The sequence below is a fragment of the Petaurus breviceps genome, unplaced genomic scaffold, assembly GCF_028583685.1.
Source record: "Petaurus breviceps papuanus isolate PSGF00001 unplaced genomic scaffold, PetGlider_PUasm1.0 125, whole genome shotgun sequence".
NCBI lineage: Eukaryota > Metazoa > Chordata > Mammalia > Diprotodontia > Petauridae > Petaurus > Petaurus breviceps.
Window position 1 is genome coordinate 9,697,781 of NW_027185653.1, and position 13,878 is coordinate 9,711,658.

Here is a 13,878-nt window from a genome sequence, read left to right on the forward strand (position 1 = left end):
GTTATTATGAAATGGTGTGATTTCCTGTATTCTTGTTTATCATAATTAAAATCACACATAGACTAACGTGTATTTCTTCTTATGCCCACATTATTTCCTAATATATCAATTACTCAAGCTGCTATGTGGCACAGTAGATATAGTGTTGGGTCTGGAGTCAGTAAGATTCTATTTCCTGTGTTCAAATCTAGCTTCTGACACTTAGTAACTGTGTGACCCTGGGCAAGTCACTTAATCCTGTTTGCCTTAGTTTCCTCACCTGTAAAATGAGCTAAAGAAGGAAATGGAAAATCACTCCAGTGTCTTTGCCAAGAAAACCCCAAATGGGGTCACAAAGAATCAGACACAACACAGCGTTGAACTGAGTAACAAAATGTCAGTTGCTGTATCAAATTATAGTTAAAAAAAAGTTTTAGCAAAGGTGATTGTACTTGGTTGGTTGTATTTTGTGTCACCCATTTGAATGTCACTTCCTTGAACAGGGTTCATATTTTGCCTTTCTTTGTATGAATAATGCCTGGCATGTAGTAAGCACTTAATAAATGCTTGTTACTTGACTAACAAAGGGTTTACTAGAATATTTTTTGTATCAAGGTGTAATGGCAAATAAAGGAGTACTTTGTTGTTATTTCAGCTATTCAAGTACCTTTGAACCTGGCCTTTGATTGTATCAAGTCTTTGTCAAAAACAGTACACATTGTGTTGCCCTTAATTGGCCTAACAGAATTTGCCCTTAATAGACCTAAAATCGTCACATGGAGCCCACGGGGGAAGCAACTTGCTGAAAGAGAGAAACGGAAATGTTGGAACAGAAAAGAGCCCAGCAGAAAAACTCTCAAGCATGGCTGGGACCAGGCAGAACTGAGAAGGAGAATGCTTGCGATTTCAGTGCTCTGTTGATTTGTGTTACTTTTTGTGACCTGAGAGAGAGAATGTGTGTTATGTCGGCACTCTGTAGAACTCTGTCTGTAGTTCTGTCAGACAAAAGCACCCTGTCTGTTATTCTTAGACAGAAGCCCTGAAAGAAAACTTTACTGCTGTTACTGAAGTCCTGGGACTTTACTGTTGATTTATATTTGATTTCTCAGACAGAAGCCTTAACTTTCTCCCAATATATTTCTCTTGCCCCTTAATTTTATTTTTTAGATATCAGCCTTTCATATTCAACTCACTCTGTGCTGTCTGTCTGTCTGTCTATCTATCTATCTACACACACGTGTGTATGTGTGTATCCCTCCAACTACCCCAATCCTGAGAAAGGTCTCACGAGTTACAAACATCATCTTTCCACAGAGGAATAGAAAAACTTCAATTTTAATAAGTCCCTTATGATTCCATTTCCTGTTTACCTTTTTGCGCTTCTCTTGAGTTTTAGATTTGACAATCAAATTTTCTATTCAGTTCCAGTGTTTTAAGCAAGAATGCTTGAAAACCCTCTATTTCATTGAATGTCCATATTTTCCCTTGAACTATTATACTCAGTTTTACTACATAGGTGACGATTTGTTTTAATCCTAGATCCTCTGACCTCTGGAATATCATATTCCAAACCCTCTGGTTCTTTAATGTAGAAACTGCTAGAGCTTGTGTTATTCTGATTGTATTTCCATGACACTCAAATTGTTTCTTTCTGGTTGCTTGCAATATTTTCTCCTTGGCTCCTGAACTCTGAAATTTGGTTACAACATTCCTAGTTTTCCTTTTGTGATCTCTTTCAAGAGGTGATTGGAGGAATATTTAAATTTTTATTTTGCCTTTTGGTTCTAGAATATCAGGACAGATTTCCTTGATAATTTCTTGAAAGATGACATTTAGGTTCTTTTTTTATCATGGCTTTCAGGTAGTCCAATAATTTTTAACATATCCCTCCTGGATCTATTCTCATGGTCAGTGGTTATTTCTAATCATATATTTTACATTGTCTTCATTTTTTTGTTTAGTTTTATAATTTTTTGCTTTTATCATAAAGTCATTAGCTTCCATTTGCTCCATGCTAATTTTGAAGGAAATATTTTCTTCAGTTTGTTTTTGGACCTCCTTTTCCATTTGTCCCAATTCTGATTTTTCAAGCATTCTTCTCCTCATTGACTTTTTGGGCCTCTTTTGCCATTTGTTATAGTCTATTTTTAAGGTTTTATTTTCTTCAGTATTTGGGGGCAGGACGTCTCCTTTATCAAGCTGTTGACTAATTTTTCATTATTTTCTTGCATCATTCTCATTTCTCTTCCTAATTTTTCCTTTACTTCTCTTACTTGATTATCAAATTCCCTTTTGAGCTTTCCCATGGCCTGCAACCAATTCATATTTTTCTTTTTTTTTTCCCATTTAGAGCTACTAATGCTATTTTATTGGCTTGGGTCACTTGTGATAATTAAAAAAAAAAACAAACAAACCATTTTCTGGCAAAGTCTGCATATAAGACATAATCAAAAGCCCCACATGTGGACAATGGACGTACCTGTTTACCACAATTGTTGGGGATCTCTGAATCAGTTTCTCCTTCATATTTCACTGCTGTCTTTCAATGTTAAGAACTTATTTCAGTGAAACGGGTTCATTGGGGAGGGAGCAGTGCACAGTGGAAAGAACACTGGCTTGGAATCAGGAGTTCTAGCTCTGCCACTAACCAGCTGGGAGACCTTAGACAAGTCCTTTATCCTCACTGGGGCTCACTTTCCTCCTCTATAAAACGAGGAGGTTGGACTAAGAGAACTCTAAGGACCTTTTCAGGTCTAGCATAGTTAAGAAGCTTGCATTCCCCTTGGTCATCAAAAACCAAAAGGTAGAAGGTGCCATCTAGTTGCATTACTTGTCCACTATATACTATATGTATGTGTATATATATATATGTATATATATATATATATATATATACACATATATATATACTAATACTACAAAAGCCCCCAAGCCCCAAAACAAACAAACAAAATCTCCAACAGGCAAAAGCATTTCTGGTGTAACTACCCCCTACTTTTATTTCAAGGGGCATACTTCATGTCAATGGACATAACACGTTCACCTCAAGAAAATATACTTTAAGAGATCATGCTTTCCTTAAGAAAGCTACTCTTTATTTTATAAGGCTAATTATAATCACATTTTTGCCAACATTTTCATCTTTAAGGAAAGTAGTTTAAAAAACACATAAAAATGTTAATACACTAGAATAAGATGCTATGAAACAGTTCTGAACAGGCAGAAAATTTAGACTTTCTTTTTACAGAAAATGTTAATATTAAGTCTGTAATGGCAGCATCATTTATCTATATATGTGTGTATATATACACACACATACATATTCATATATATACACATACATATATATGTACATATGTATACACATACATATATATATAAGCCAGTTTTGGAAAACATACTTTATACACAAAACATTTTATTCTGTTTTGTTCAAATAGGGTTTATATTGACAAATTGATTTCTTCACATTATTTCAATTCCCAAGATGTGGAGATGCTACTTGAAGGTTTAATCAATGAGCTTTGATTGCAAAATTCCCCAATATACCCTTAATCCAATATCATGGCTGACAATGCATTCAGCCCTCTCATATATGAATGTGCTGTCAGGATTTGATCAGTTTTCCTTCTTTGCTCTGACTCTGGGAATATCTTCAGGAGGGCTTCCCTCAGCTGTTTGGTTTCTGCTGGGGATCTCTGTGGTGGAATTGTCAGGCTTGGTTGGATATTGGCTAGATTTTGTAGGATTGGGAGGTTAGGTTGCTGGGGAATCCAGTTTCTTGGAAGAACTCCCTGAATTGGGGGTGTGGGTTGTTGGCTGGTGCTGGGTGCATTGGTGCTGGGGACCCTGAAGGCAGTTTCATGCATTCCTCCACTTGGCAGAGCTCCTGGCGGAGGTGGGAAATCCCCAAGGAACACTTCTTTAAGAAGAAATTCCTCTCATCTAAGTCCACTTCTTCCCAGAGGATCATCAGGAACCATAAATATGTCCCCAACAAATGTAGACTGAAGCAACCTTTTTTTTAATAATTTCTCTCCAAGATACTGATTCAGTCACAAATTCTCTGAAGTCATCATTGGTGACAATTATGCTACTAGTTCTGTCACCTAGGTACACCAGAAACCTGTCATCATGAGAAGCAATTCTTGCTCCAAAGACCCTAGAAGCTGGGGTTAATGATAATATTCCAAGATCCTGGAGCTGGGTCAAGAAGTGCTGCTCTGTGATGTTAGGATCACACCTTGTTCTCCACTGAGGGAGGAATACTGTAATGTTTCTGTTGGCAAGTTTCCAAAAGTATTCAACAGCTATCGCAATCCCTCGACAAGAAAAGAACTTGTTCAGACCATGACTTGGAGGTACCTACAGGCTCTTTGGCCCCGTTAAGCTGCAGCCAGATGCGGCCCGGCGCGGACAGAGGTGTGGGGGCATCGGGCAGCACCAGCACCGTGAGGGGCACCCCAAAGAGGCCGTCGATGCGGCCCCAGTTCTCCTGCAGCAGCGCCATCTTCTCCCCCGGGGCCGTGAACTCATCCAGCACGGCCTGGCCCACACCCCACCATGGCTGTTCCTCCTCCAGGGCCTGGGCCAGCCCGGCCTCCAGAGGCCCCATCTAGAGATCCGACTGGCGGTAGCAGGCTTCGGAGCCCTCCCCGGCCACCGCTCCGGGCCCCCGCGGAGCGCAAACTCAACTAAGCCTTCCTGCTTTGTGGGCGGCAGGACGGCAACTGTGGGAAGGCATGGCCGCCCTCCATCCCCTTCGCTGCAGCTTCCACCTGCCAGGGCCTTCATATTTTTCTTGAAGGCTTTGGATGTAGGAGTTTTGTGTTGTGTGTTTTGGTCTTCTTTGTCAACAAAGTAAGAATCTATAGTCTGAGGTGTTTTATTTTTTTTTAACATCCTCATTTGCTCAGCCAATTAAGTAACTTGTTTGCTTTTTGTCAAGGTAGGCCTCTGCTTCAGCTAAGTGGAAGAGGGGAGATATGTTGTCCTGTCCTAAGATATAGTGGTTTTGTGCAGCTGTTTTCATAGATACTTCTACAACCCTGCACACCTTAAGTTATTCCCGGGTGGTATGATTTAAGGAAAGGTGTTTACTCCTTTCCTGTCCTGTGTTCTGGTCTATGATTGACCACAAGTGCTGTTTTCTGCCTTGGAACTGTGAGGATTACCTCTCCGTTTCCACCACAAGCTCCACCACACCAGCACTCCTCCTCATCCCAGGACTGCCACCCAGATATAAGCAGAGGAAAGCAAGAGAATCTCACCTCAGCACCAGTAAAGTGAATCCTGCGCTCCCCCTCTAATCAGCCACTTTCTACCCCTATGGTTTGTGGGCTGGAATCTCTAGAAACAGCCACTACTGCTGCTGGTGCCTCAGCTGCTACCACCTCTGCCTCCCCGGGGCTGGGGATGGACCATGCTCCTCTGTCACCCAGGTCTGACAGAGTTTTCCCACTTATCTTTTATGTTTTCTTTGGTGTTTGTGGGTTGGGAAGTCTTGATGCCACCATAGTTGCCAGTGATTCAGTCCCTTACGGCCTGCTCCAGCCCTGTCCGTGCTGACTGGGCCCACACTGGACTTCACTCTGCTCCCAGCTTGGTGTGATAAACCTTTCCTTTTGACCTATCAGGTGGTCTTGGGCTGGAGATTTGTTACACTCTGACATTTTGTTGCAGCTCTAGAATTTGTTTATGAGTAATTTTTACAGGTATTTGGAGGGGTTTAGGAAGAGCTCAAGCAAATCCCTCCTTTTATTCTACTATCTTGGCTCTGTGCCCCCCTGTGATAGTAATGGCATTTAAAGTTGCCCTTGTATTGGCTTGGTTTTCAAATTGATTGTGTTAAAACCCAGAGCTTGTTAATCCCACCTGTGGGATGGGCTTGTTGATGTGAAAAGAGAGTGCTGAACTGGGAGGAGCTGGTGACATAGATTTGGAGAGACACAAGAGAGAGGCAGAAGACCTTTTTTCTTGGAAGCAGCACCTCGTGGAGAAAGAGAGAGACTAAGAGAATTGCTGGTGGCCGCTTTGAATTGCCCTGGACTTTTGAGACCTGCCCCCTGAGCTGCCAAGGACTGAGGAGACATGGCTGCTTTGCTGGTACTTTGTCTGTCTGTTTTGATGTTATTTTGCCAGATTTGTCCACCGGTGAAAGACAGTCCTTTTGTTGAAGAAGTCCTGGAACCTGGCTGTTCGCTAAGAAGCCCTGAGACTGTCCTGCAGACAGACAGTGAATACTGTCCACTGGTGAAGGACAGTGCTGTTGTTGCAGGGGTCTGGAGACTGTCCTGCAGACAGAATGAATACTGTCCACTTGTGAAGGACAGTGCTGTTGTTGCAGGAGTCTGGAGACTGTCCTGCAGACAGAGTGAATACTGTCCACTGGTGAAGGACAGTGCTGTTGTTGCAGGGGTCTGGGAGCCTTTCTGTTGGTTCAGAAGCCCTGAAGAAGGATTTTCTTGTTGTATGTTTACAGAAATCCTGGGAGAGGGCTTTGCTAATGTGTTCAGGGGTTCTAGGACTGTTCTACAGACAGAGGATAAATTCATGAAGGGATTGGCAATGTATCTTATGGCCTTGCTAAGCCTTGTCTCCCCAGGAACTAAGATTGCTGAGAACTTGCCTCGTGTCAAGATGAAGAAAAGACCTCCATTTGGGTATTAAGTGCTGTGTTTAAACTTGATGTAACTCTGGGGTAGATTCAATTGTGATCCAGGGGTGGGGAACTTTTGACCTTATGTTTGGAAACTAATCTCCATTTGAGAAGAAGGGCTTTGTGGTGGACTTAATTAAGGTATAGCCTAGGGGTGGAGAAGTATTTAGAACAGAGACTTTGTAATTGATTGAATGATTGGAAGGTCCTGGGGTGGGGTAGTCCTTGGAGATTATTTAATCACACTTATTAAATGCTGTATTTGGAATGATGTCATGTTTTGACCTTCTCTGTTCTTGGTTTGTCACTGAATAAAATGGAGAGCACCTATGCTGGTATTTTGAACCTTGGGAAGTTGAAGTTGCCTTTCCTTGGCATTACATTACACCCCCCCACCAAAAAAAAAAATTCATAAGACACCTCTCCTGAACCTTTTTTCCTATACTGTCTCATTTCTCATCTCACTTCTTCATGTTATTCTAGGCATTTGAGATAACAAAGATGTCATATCTATTCTACATTTTAGTCACTTGGAATTCTCTTGCCAAGGCTGGACTTACAAGTTAATCTTTGATATTTTTCTGCCCCATGATCCTCTTACTGCATCTCTGGTATTTCAGTGTCCAACATTATAACGGGCCTCCCAGCAGTGATCAGTGTTCCAGAACATTGCCACTCCACCTCCCTTGAGGCAGTTACATGGCATTGTTGATAGACTACTAGAACTGGAATCAAGAAGATATGGGTACAAATTTCTTCTCAAAAACTTATTATCTGTATGGACCTGGGCAAGTTACATGACATCTGTTTACTTCTGTTTCTAAATCTGTAAAGTAGAGATAATAAAAGCATCTACCTCTCAGGTTTGTCATGATGATAAGATGAGATAATATTTGTAAAGTGCTTTCTAAACCTTGAAGAATTATATAAGTATCATTCTCTTTATTAATTATCAATAGTACTACTATTAAACTTTCACCCCATTATTCCCCAAACTTTCTATTTATAAATATTGATTTGTATTCGTTTGTTAAGCTGTTTTATGGTACCCTATTTGAATTTTAATAAAAGCTCTCTAGAGACAGAAGTTCAACTCGGTTGAGTAGTGGTCAGATCATGTACTGTCTCTACTTTCTGTACTCTCATTCCTTAATCTGTTTGATTCCCAACCTCATCATGCAACTGTCATTGGTCTCTCCAAAGTTACCTTTAATCCTGTAACTGTTAGTTCTTATGGTCTTTTCTCCCTACTGGACCTTCTCAACCTGTCTACTATGTTTGACACTGCTAACTACCCATCTCCAATTGGATACTCCCTCAACTTGATTTTATTTTATGACACTATTTTATAAACACTCTTCCTATTTTTATCAGTCTTCCACCTCTTTGTTAGCTCATCATCCATATCATGCCACCTAACAGTGAGTGTTTCCCAAGGTTTGGAGCTGGTACCTCTTTCCTTCTCTATACTCTTTCTCTAGGAAACCTCATCAGCTCCTGTAAATTTACTTTTTATCTCTATGCAGATGACTCTAAGATCTACATATACAGTCTCTGGTCTCTCATCTGATTTCAAATCCTATATCATGAATTGCTCATTGAACGTTTCAAACTGGATGTCCCAGAAACACCTAAAACTGAACATTTCATGTACTGAAGTCATTATGTGTCCTTACAAACCTTTCTTCTAAACTTATCTATTTCTCTTAAAAGCAGAATTATCGTCCCAGTCACCCCAGTTCATAACCTTGGTATTATTTTCAATTACTCACTCTCCACTCCACATAGGCAATTAGTGGGCAAATCTTGCCATTTCTTCCTCCTCAACATGTTGAATCTGAACCCTTCTCCCTGCTCATTCAACCTAAGTCCTAAGTTCAGGACTTTATCAGTTCTCAAATAACATCAATTACCCCCTAATCAGGCTCCCTGTCTTATCTCTCTGCACCCAAATCCATCTTACTTCACCCAAAGCGATTTTTCCTAAAGCCACAGTATAACCACATTGACCCTCTACTCAAAATGATTCCCTATTGCCTCTAGAACAAAAAAACATAACTGCCTCTGTTAAGATTTTACAGAATCTGATAACATATCTTTTCAGTCTCACTAGACAATATTCTCCCTAGCAGTTCCCTTATTCAATGTATGTTCCTCATACACAACAAAGGGATAGAAATCACCTCATCTGCCCCACTCAGACCTGTATCCTTAATGACTTTGCCAATGAAACAAGAGGAAAAAACCAGAGTGATTCCCTGTCAAAAGCTGGGTTCTTTGTCCACAGTGCTTCCTTTCCAACTGATAGGGATGGATGCTTCTACTAACAAAGCTTCTCCTTTCTTTCTTTCTTTTTTTTTAATGCTTTATTAACTTCTGATTTACATTGTTCATTTCCGCCAGATTTTGAGTTACAAATTTTCTCCCCGTTTTTCCCCTACCCACCGCCCCAAAATAGCAGTCTGTGATAGTAATGGAATATAAGGATTCCCTTGTATTGGCTTGGTTTTCAAATTGATTGTGTTAAAACCCAGAGCTTGTTAATCCCACCTGTGGGATGGACTTGTTGATGTGAAAAGAGAGTCCTGAACTTGGAGGAGCTGGTGACGTAGATTTGGAGAGACAAGAAAGAGGCAGAAGGACTTTTTGGAAGCAGCACCCTCGTGGAGGCAGAGAGAGAGACTGAGAGGATTGCTGAGGGCCACTTTGAATTGCCCTGGACTTTTGAGACCTGCCCCCGGAGCTGCCAAGGACTGAGGAGACATGGCTGTTTTGCTGGTACTTTGTCTGTCTTTTTTGATGTTGTTTTGCCAGATTTGTACACTGGTGAAAGACAGTCCTTTTGTTGAAGAAGTCCTGGAACCTGGCTGTTGGCTAAGAGCTTCTGAGACTGTCCTGCAGACAGAGAGTAAATACTGTCCACTGGTGAAGGACAGTGCTGTTGTTGCAGGGGTCTGGGAACCTTTCTGTTGGTTCAGAGCTACTGAGACTGTCCTGCAGACAGAGAGTGAATACTGTCCACTGGTGAAGGACAGTAGGACAGTACTGTTGTTGTTTTAAAATCAAATGTTCGTGTATATATGTGTGTGTGTGTGTGTGTGTGTGTATAATTATTATTATTTTACATGTAATTGCAAAATAAGATATACAGGCACTGTGACATAGAGGTCCACCTTGCCCTATTGGAAAGTTGTAAGAGGTACAGGGGAGGATATAGGAGAGAGCAGATTGGGGGAGGGGGTATTCAGTGGGATTGCTGTTTTGGGGTGGTTGGTAGGGGAAGACGGGGAAAAATTTGTAACTCTAATTCTTTTGGAAATGAATGATGTAAACTAATAACAAACATAAAATTTAACTAAAAAAAGAAGCAAGTGCTGGCAGGTGAGCATATCATGCATTGTTGGAAAGTCTACAATTCATTAGTAGGAATATGTGCATATGATGTGTATACAACCAGATATTATACAGCTACATTATTCAATATTGCATCATTGAAATTACAAGGCAGGAAAAGGTTCACAAATGTATAATGAATTATCAAATAAAAAAAATTCCTAAAATAGTTTAAAGCTAGACAACTGGTTAATTCCTTTTCCTATCCTAGCTGGATCTTTCAGAACAAAAAGAGAAAACTTGAAAAGTGAGTAAATGGGTGCATTATCTGCATGTAGTCTTGTGGGCAGAGAATTAAACTTATAAAGTGATGGAATTGAAAACCTTTCTATCCTTAAATCTTATCAGTTATTTCTTGAATAGTTAGGCCATGTTTAAGTACTTTCCACCTTGCAAAATCTCTGTGACCTGTTCCTTCCTATCCCTTGAAAACATTGGAGACAGGCAGCTAGGTGGTACAGTGAATAGAGCACTGGCCCTGGAGTCAGGAGGGCCTCAGACACTCAATACAAAACTAGCCATATGACCTTTGGCAAGTCACTTAATCTTAATTGCCCTCCAAAAATTATATATATATATATATATAGGAGGCAAGTTCAAACCTTCAACAACAATATGAGTTCTATCCTAGATCTAAGGCCATTTGGGCAGTGTTGTACCTTTATAAGAGAGAAAATGAGTTTTAAATATAAAAAAAATTGGTAGACAATAGAAAGTCACCTTCTAGGTGGCACAGTGAGTAAGAGCACTGGCCCCAGAGTCTGGAGGACCTGGGATCGGTTCCGGCCTCAGATACTTAACATCCACACGCAAAAAAAATGTCCGTGTAACCTTGGGCAAGTTACTTAAGCCCAATTGCTTTAAATAAAACAAAAGAAAGAAAGTCACCTTCTCCAAGTCACATGAGGAAATTCTGAACCTTTCTCGAAGACTCATTTTTCTGGCTGGTGTTGAGTTGGAAAGGACCAAATTATTGTTCTTCCTTACAAGTGAACCATAAGGTGAAGAGATATGAACTGAAAATTATTATATCATCAAGAACAACTAAGTAGGGAAGCTTATAACAGTGGTTACTTTTTCTTGCAAAGAACACTGGCTTCACTAAATAGCAGACCCTATGATTTTTAACAAAGTGCTTAATCTCTCTGACTCCTCAATTTCCTTAACTGAAAGGAATATTAATGTTTCAGAGCATTCATGTAATGAACAAATGATATAGTATATATAAAAGTACCATAGTAGTATATGACACTATATAAATATAAATTGATATTATTATATTAGAAATAAAGATTTTAAAAGCATGTAGCCATTTATAATTGAAGGGTTAGGGCATTTGACCCTCTCTTTATTAATTTTTCAGTTACCATTTTGTAAAACTGTGTTGTCTGGTAGTACTGGAAGATGTCACAATCATCAAACTATGTTTCTTTGGTCATTAGTATAAATGATACTATAAGATAACACATTAAACAATGTAACAACTTCCCTCTATTGTTGTACCTGACAGGAAAGTGTACTTCCTAGCGCAAATAATGCATCAGCACATAATCTACTTGTTTAAGGAATTCTTCTTGATTAAAGAAACAAGTGAAAAGCAGGAAGCTTATTTTACAGCGAAGTGTTGGTACAACATTTGCCAATAGCTCCATGAGCCAAATTTGTATTGTTTAAGCATCATGAGTAATCCATGGGAATCACTGGAAACTCAGTCCATTCATTGCTTGTGCTAAGAGCCCTTTAAAGTACCAACTCCTTCAGTGAAAGGGCATGAAAGGAGTATCGGGCTCCTCATCTCATTGAGATTTATTAATAATGAAAGAAGATAAGAGATATTGATAAGTGAAAATGTTTTGAATCCTTAGGGGGAAAGATGCTTTTAAATGATAGTTTGGATAAAGGAATTGTTCCCTTTCCTAAATGATGAGTTAATGATTATGAAAGAGATTGAGGTAATACAGCTTGTGTCAAGTATTAGAACCACAGCTATGGACTTCCTTTCGTATCTGGGAGTGAAGAAAGTACCACCTAGGTCATCCCCTTGTGAGAACCTGCCTAAAGAGAGATGGGAGGATCCCACTTAGCTTCAGAGAATGGCAACTTACTTCACCTTCCAGGGAGGAAAGGATAAAGAATGTCTGAGCAGGACAAGGATATAGTTTTTTGTATATATTTATCTGTTTTTTTCTACATTATTTTGCCACAGATAACTTTAAAAGAGTCATCAGAAATTCATATAGTTATTAGTTTATATAAGTATTACTGTCATAAGATTATAGATTTAGAGGTGAAAGTCACATCAGAAGCCATCTATTCCAAATCCTTTATTTTACAGAAGAGGAAACTGAAGTCCAAATAAATTAAGGAAGTTTGTCAAATTGCAAAGTTGTAAATGAAAGAGGCAGTGTTTGCACCTGAATTTTCTGATTTTAAATTGGCACCCTATGTGTTCTCATTACAATAGTAACATTCTCTTGTAATAGTATTAAATGAAGCATTTAGGGTTTTTTTAAAGTCATTAAAAAACATCTCTATTTTGTTTTTCTGGGCATATTTTTCCTGAGTTTATGATGACACTTAATCTATGTTTCCTTTAGCTCATCAACACTCTGTGTTCCAAGGAGTGTGTGAGATTCCAGGAACTGGGTAAGATTTCTCACAAGCTTTTTATAAAGCTCTAATTTTTCATTGAAATATTCTTTTACAAGTGCTGTTTGATTTTCAAGAGGAGTTATGGGAAATTTATAAACCCACATAATCTTCATTTTCTTTACTCTGGAAAGATATTTGGTGGTATTTTTTCTTCTTTAGTTTTGAACAAAGCTCACCTTGAAACAGAGTTGAATTTAACCTCAGACTTAAAATCCACATAGTTCAAGAAAGATGAAAAAAAATGACAAAATGAGTTTCTTTTTCTCCCTTCCATCATGTCACATAAGAAAGCCTGGCCTTTAATAAATCACTTTCACATAAATTGATGTTCCTACTGTACAGGCTAGCTCTTCTTGATTAATCTCTAGAGCTCAAAACTTCTATTGTTATGAGATCAACCTTTAAGCTTAAAAATAGGGATAACAGGGTAGCAATATACTCTAAAAACTATTGGGCCACTGGGTGTCACTAGTGAGACAGTTTTCCATTCTACTGAGTCAACAAGTTTAACAAATGTTAAAAGTTTGATAGAAGGATCTGGGGAAAATGACTGAAAAATCTGAAAGAATGGTTGTTAGCTTAGCAATGCTATCTATGATAGTTAAAAGGTAGAGAGAAATATTGATGATTCAACTGGATAACTGTGCATTTGTAGATCATGTAATTGATTTCTCTAATACAAAAATCTGGTCATTTTACTTTGCTCAAAAACCCTTGAATGGTTCTCTATTGTTCAACAGATAAAGTTAAATTGCCTTAGATATCACCCGCTCTCTTTTCTCTTTTGCTAAGAAACTTCTAGAATCACTCTTTGAATTCACTCTTTCAATCTATTATTTGTCTCCAATATTCTAGCTAAATTGCTCTCTTTGTTATCATGAGTGGTCTTCACATTGGCAAATTCAAAGGCACTTTCTTTATTCTCATTGATCTTTCTACAACTGACACTATTAATAACTCTTCTATGTGACCCTTGATCATCATCAGCTTTCTCATCATCTTCCATTTCCCCCCATTTTACTTCTTCCTTTGATGCTCTTCTGGGTCTCTTTTGTAAATTCCTATTCTTTCCCCAAAGCCCTGAATGAGTCCTCTTCTCTTTATATACTACATCCTTTGGAAATCTCCTCTAGCTTCATAGTTTAGGGCTACCAGTTCCAAATACATATCTCCAGTCCTGACTTCTAATCTTGCAT

General features: G+C 39.1%; 1 pseudogene; it reads right to left on the reverse strand.

Annotated features, from left to right (window-relative positions):
* Positions 1-3,530: 3,530 nt before the first annotated feature.
* LOC138163635 (NEDD4-binding protein 1 pseudogene) lies at positions 3,531-6,727 on the reverse strand (annotated as a pseudogene).
* Positions 6,728-13,878: the final 7,151 nt, after the last annotated feature.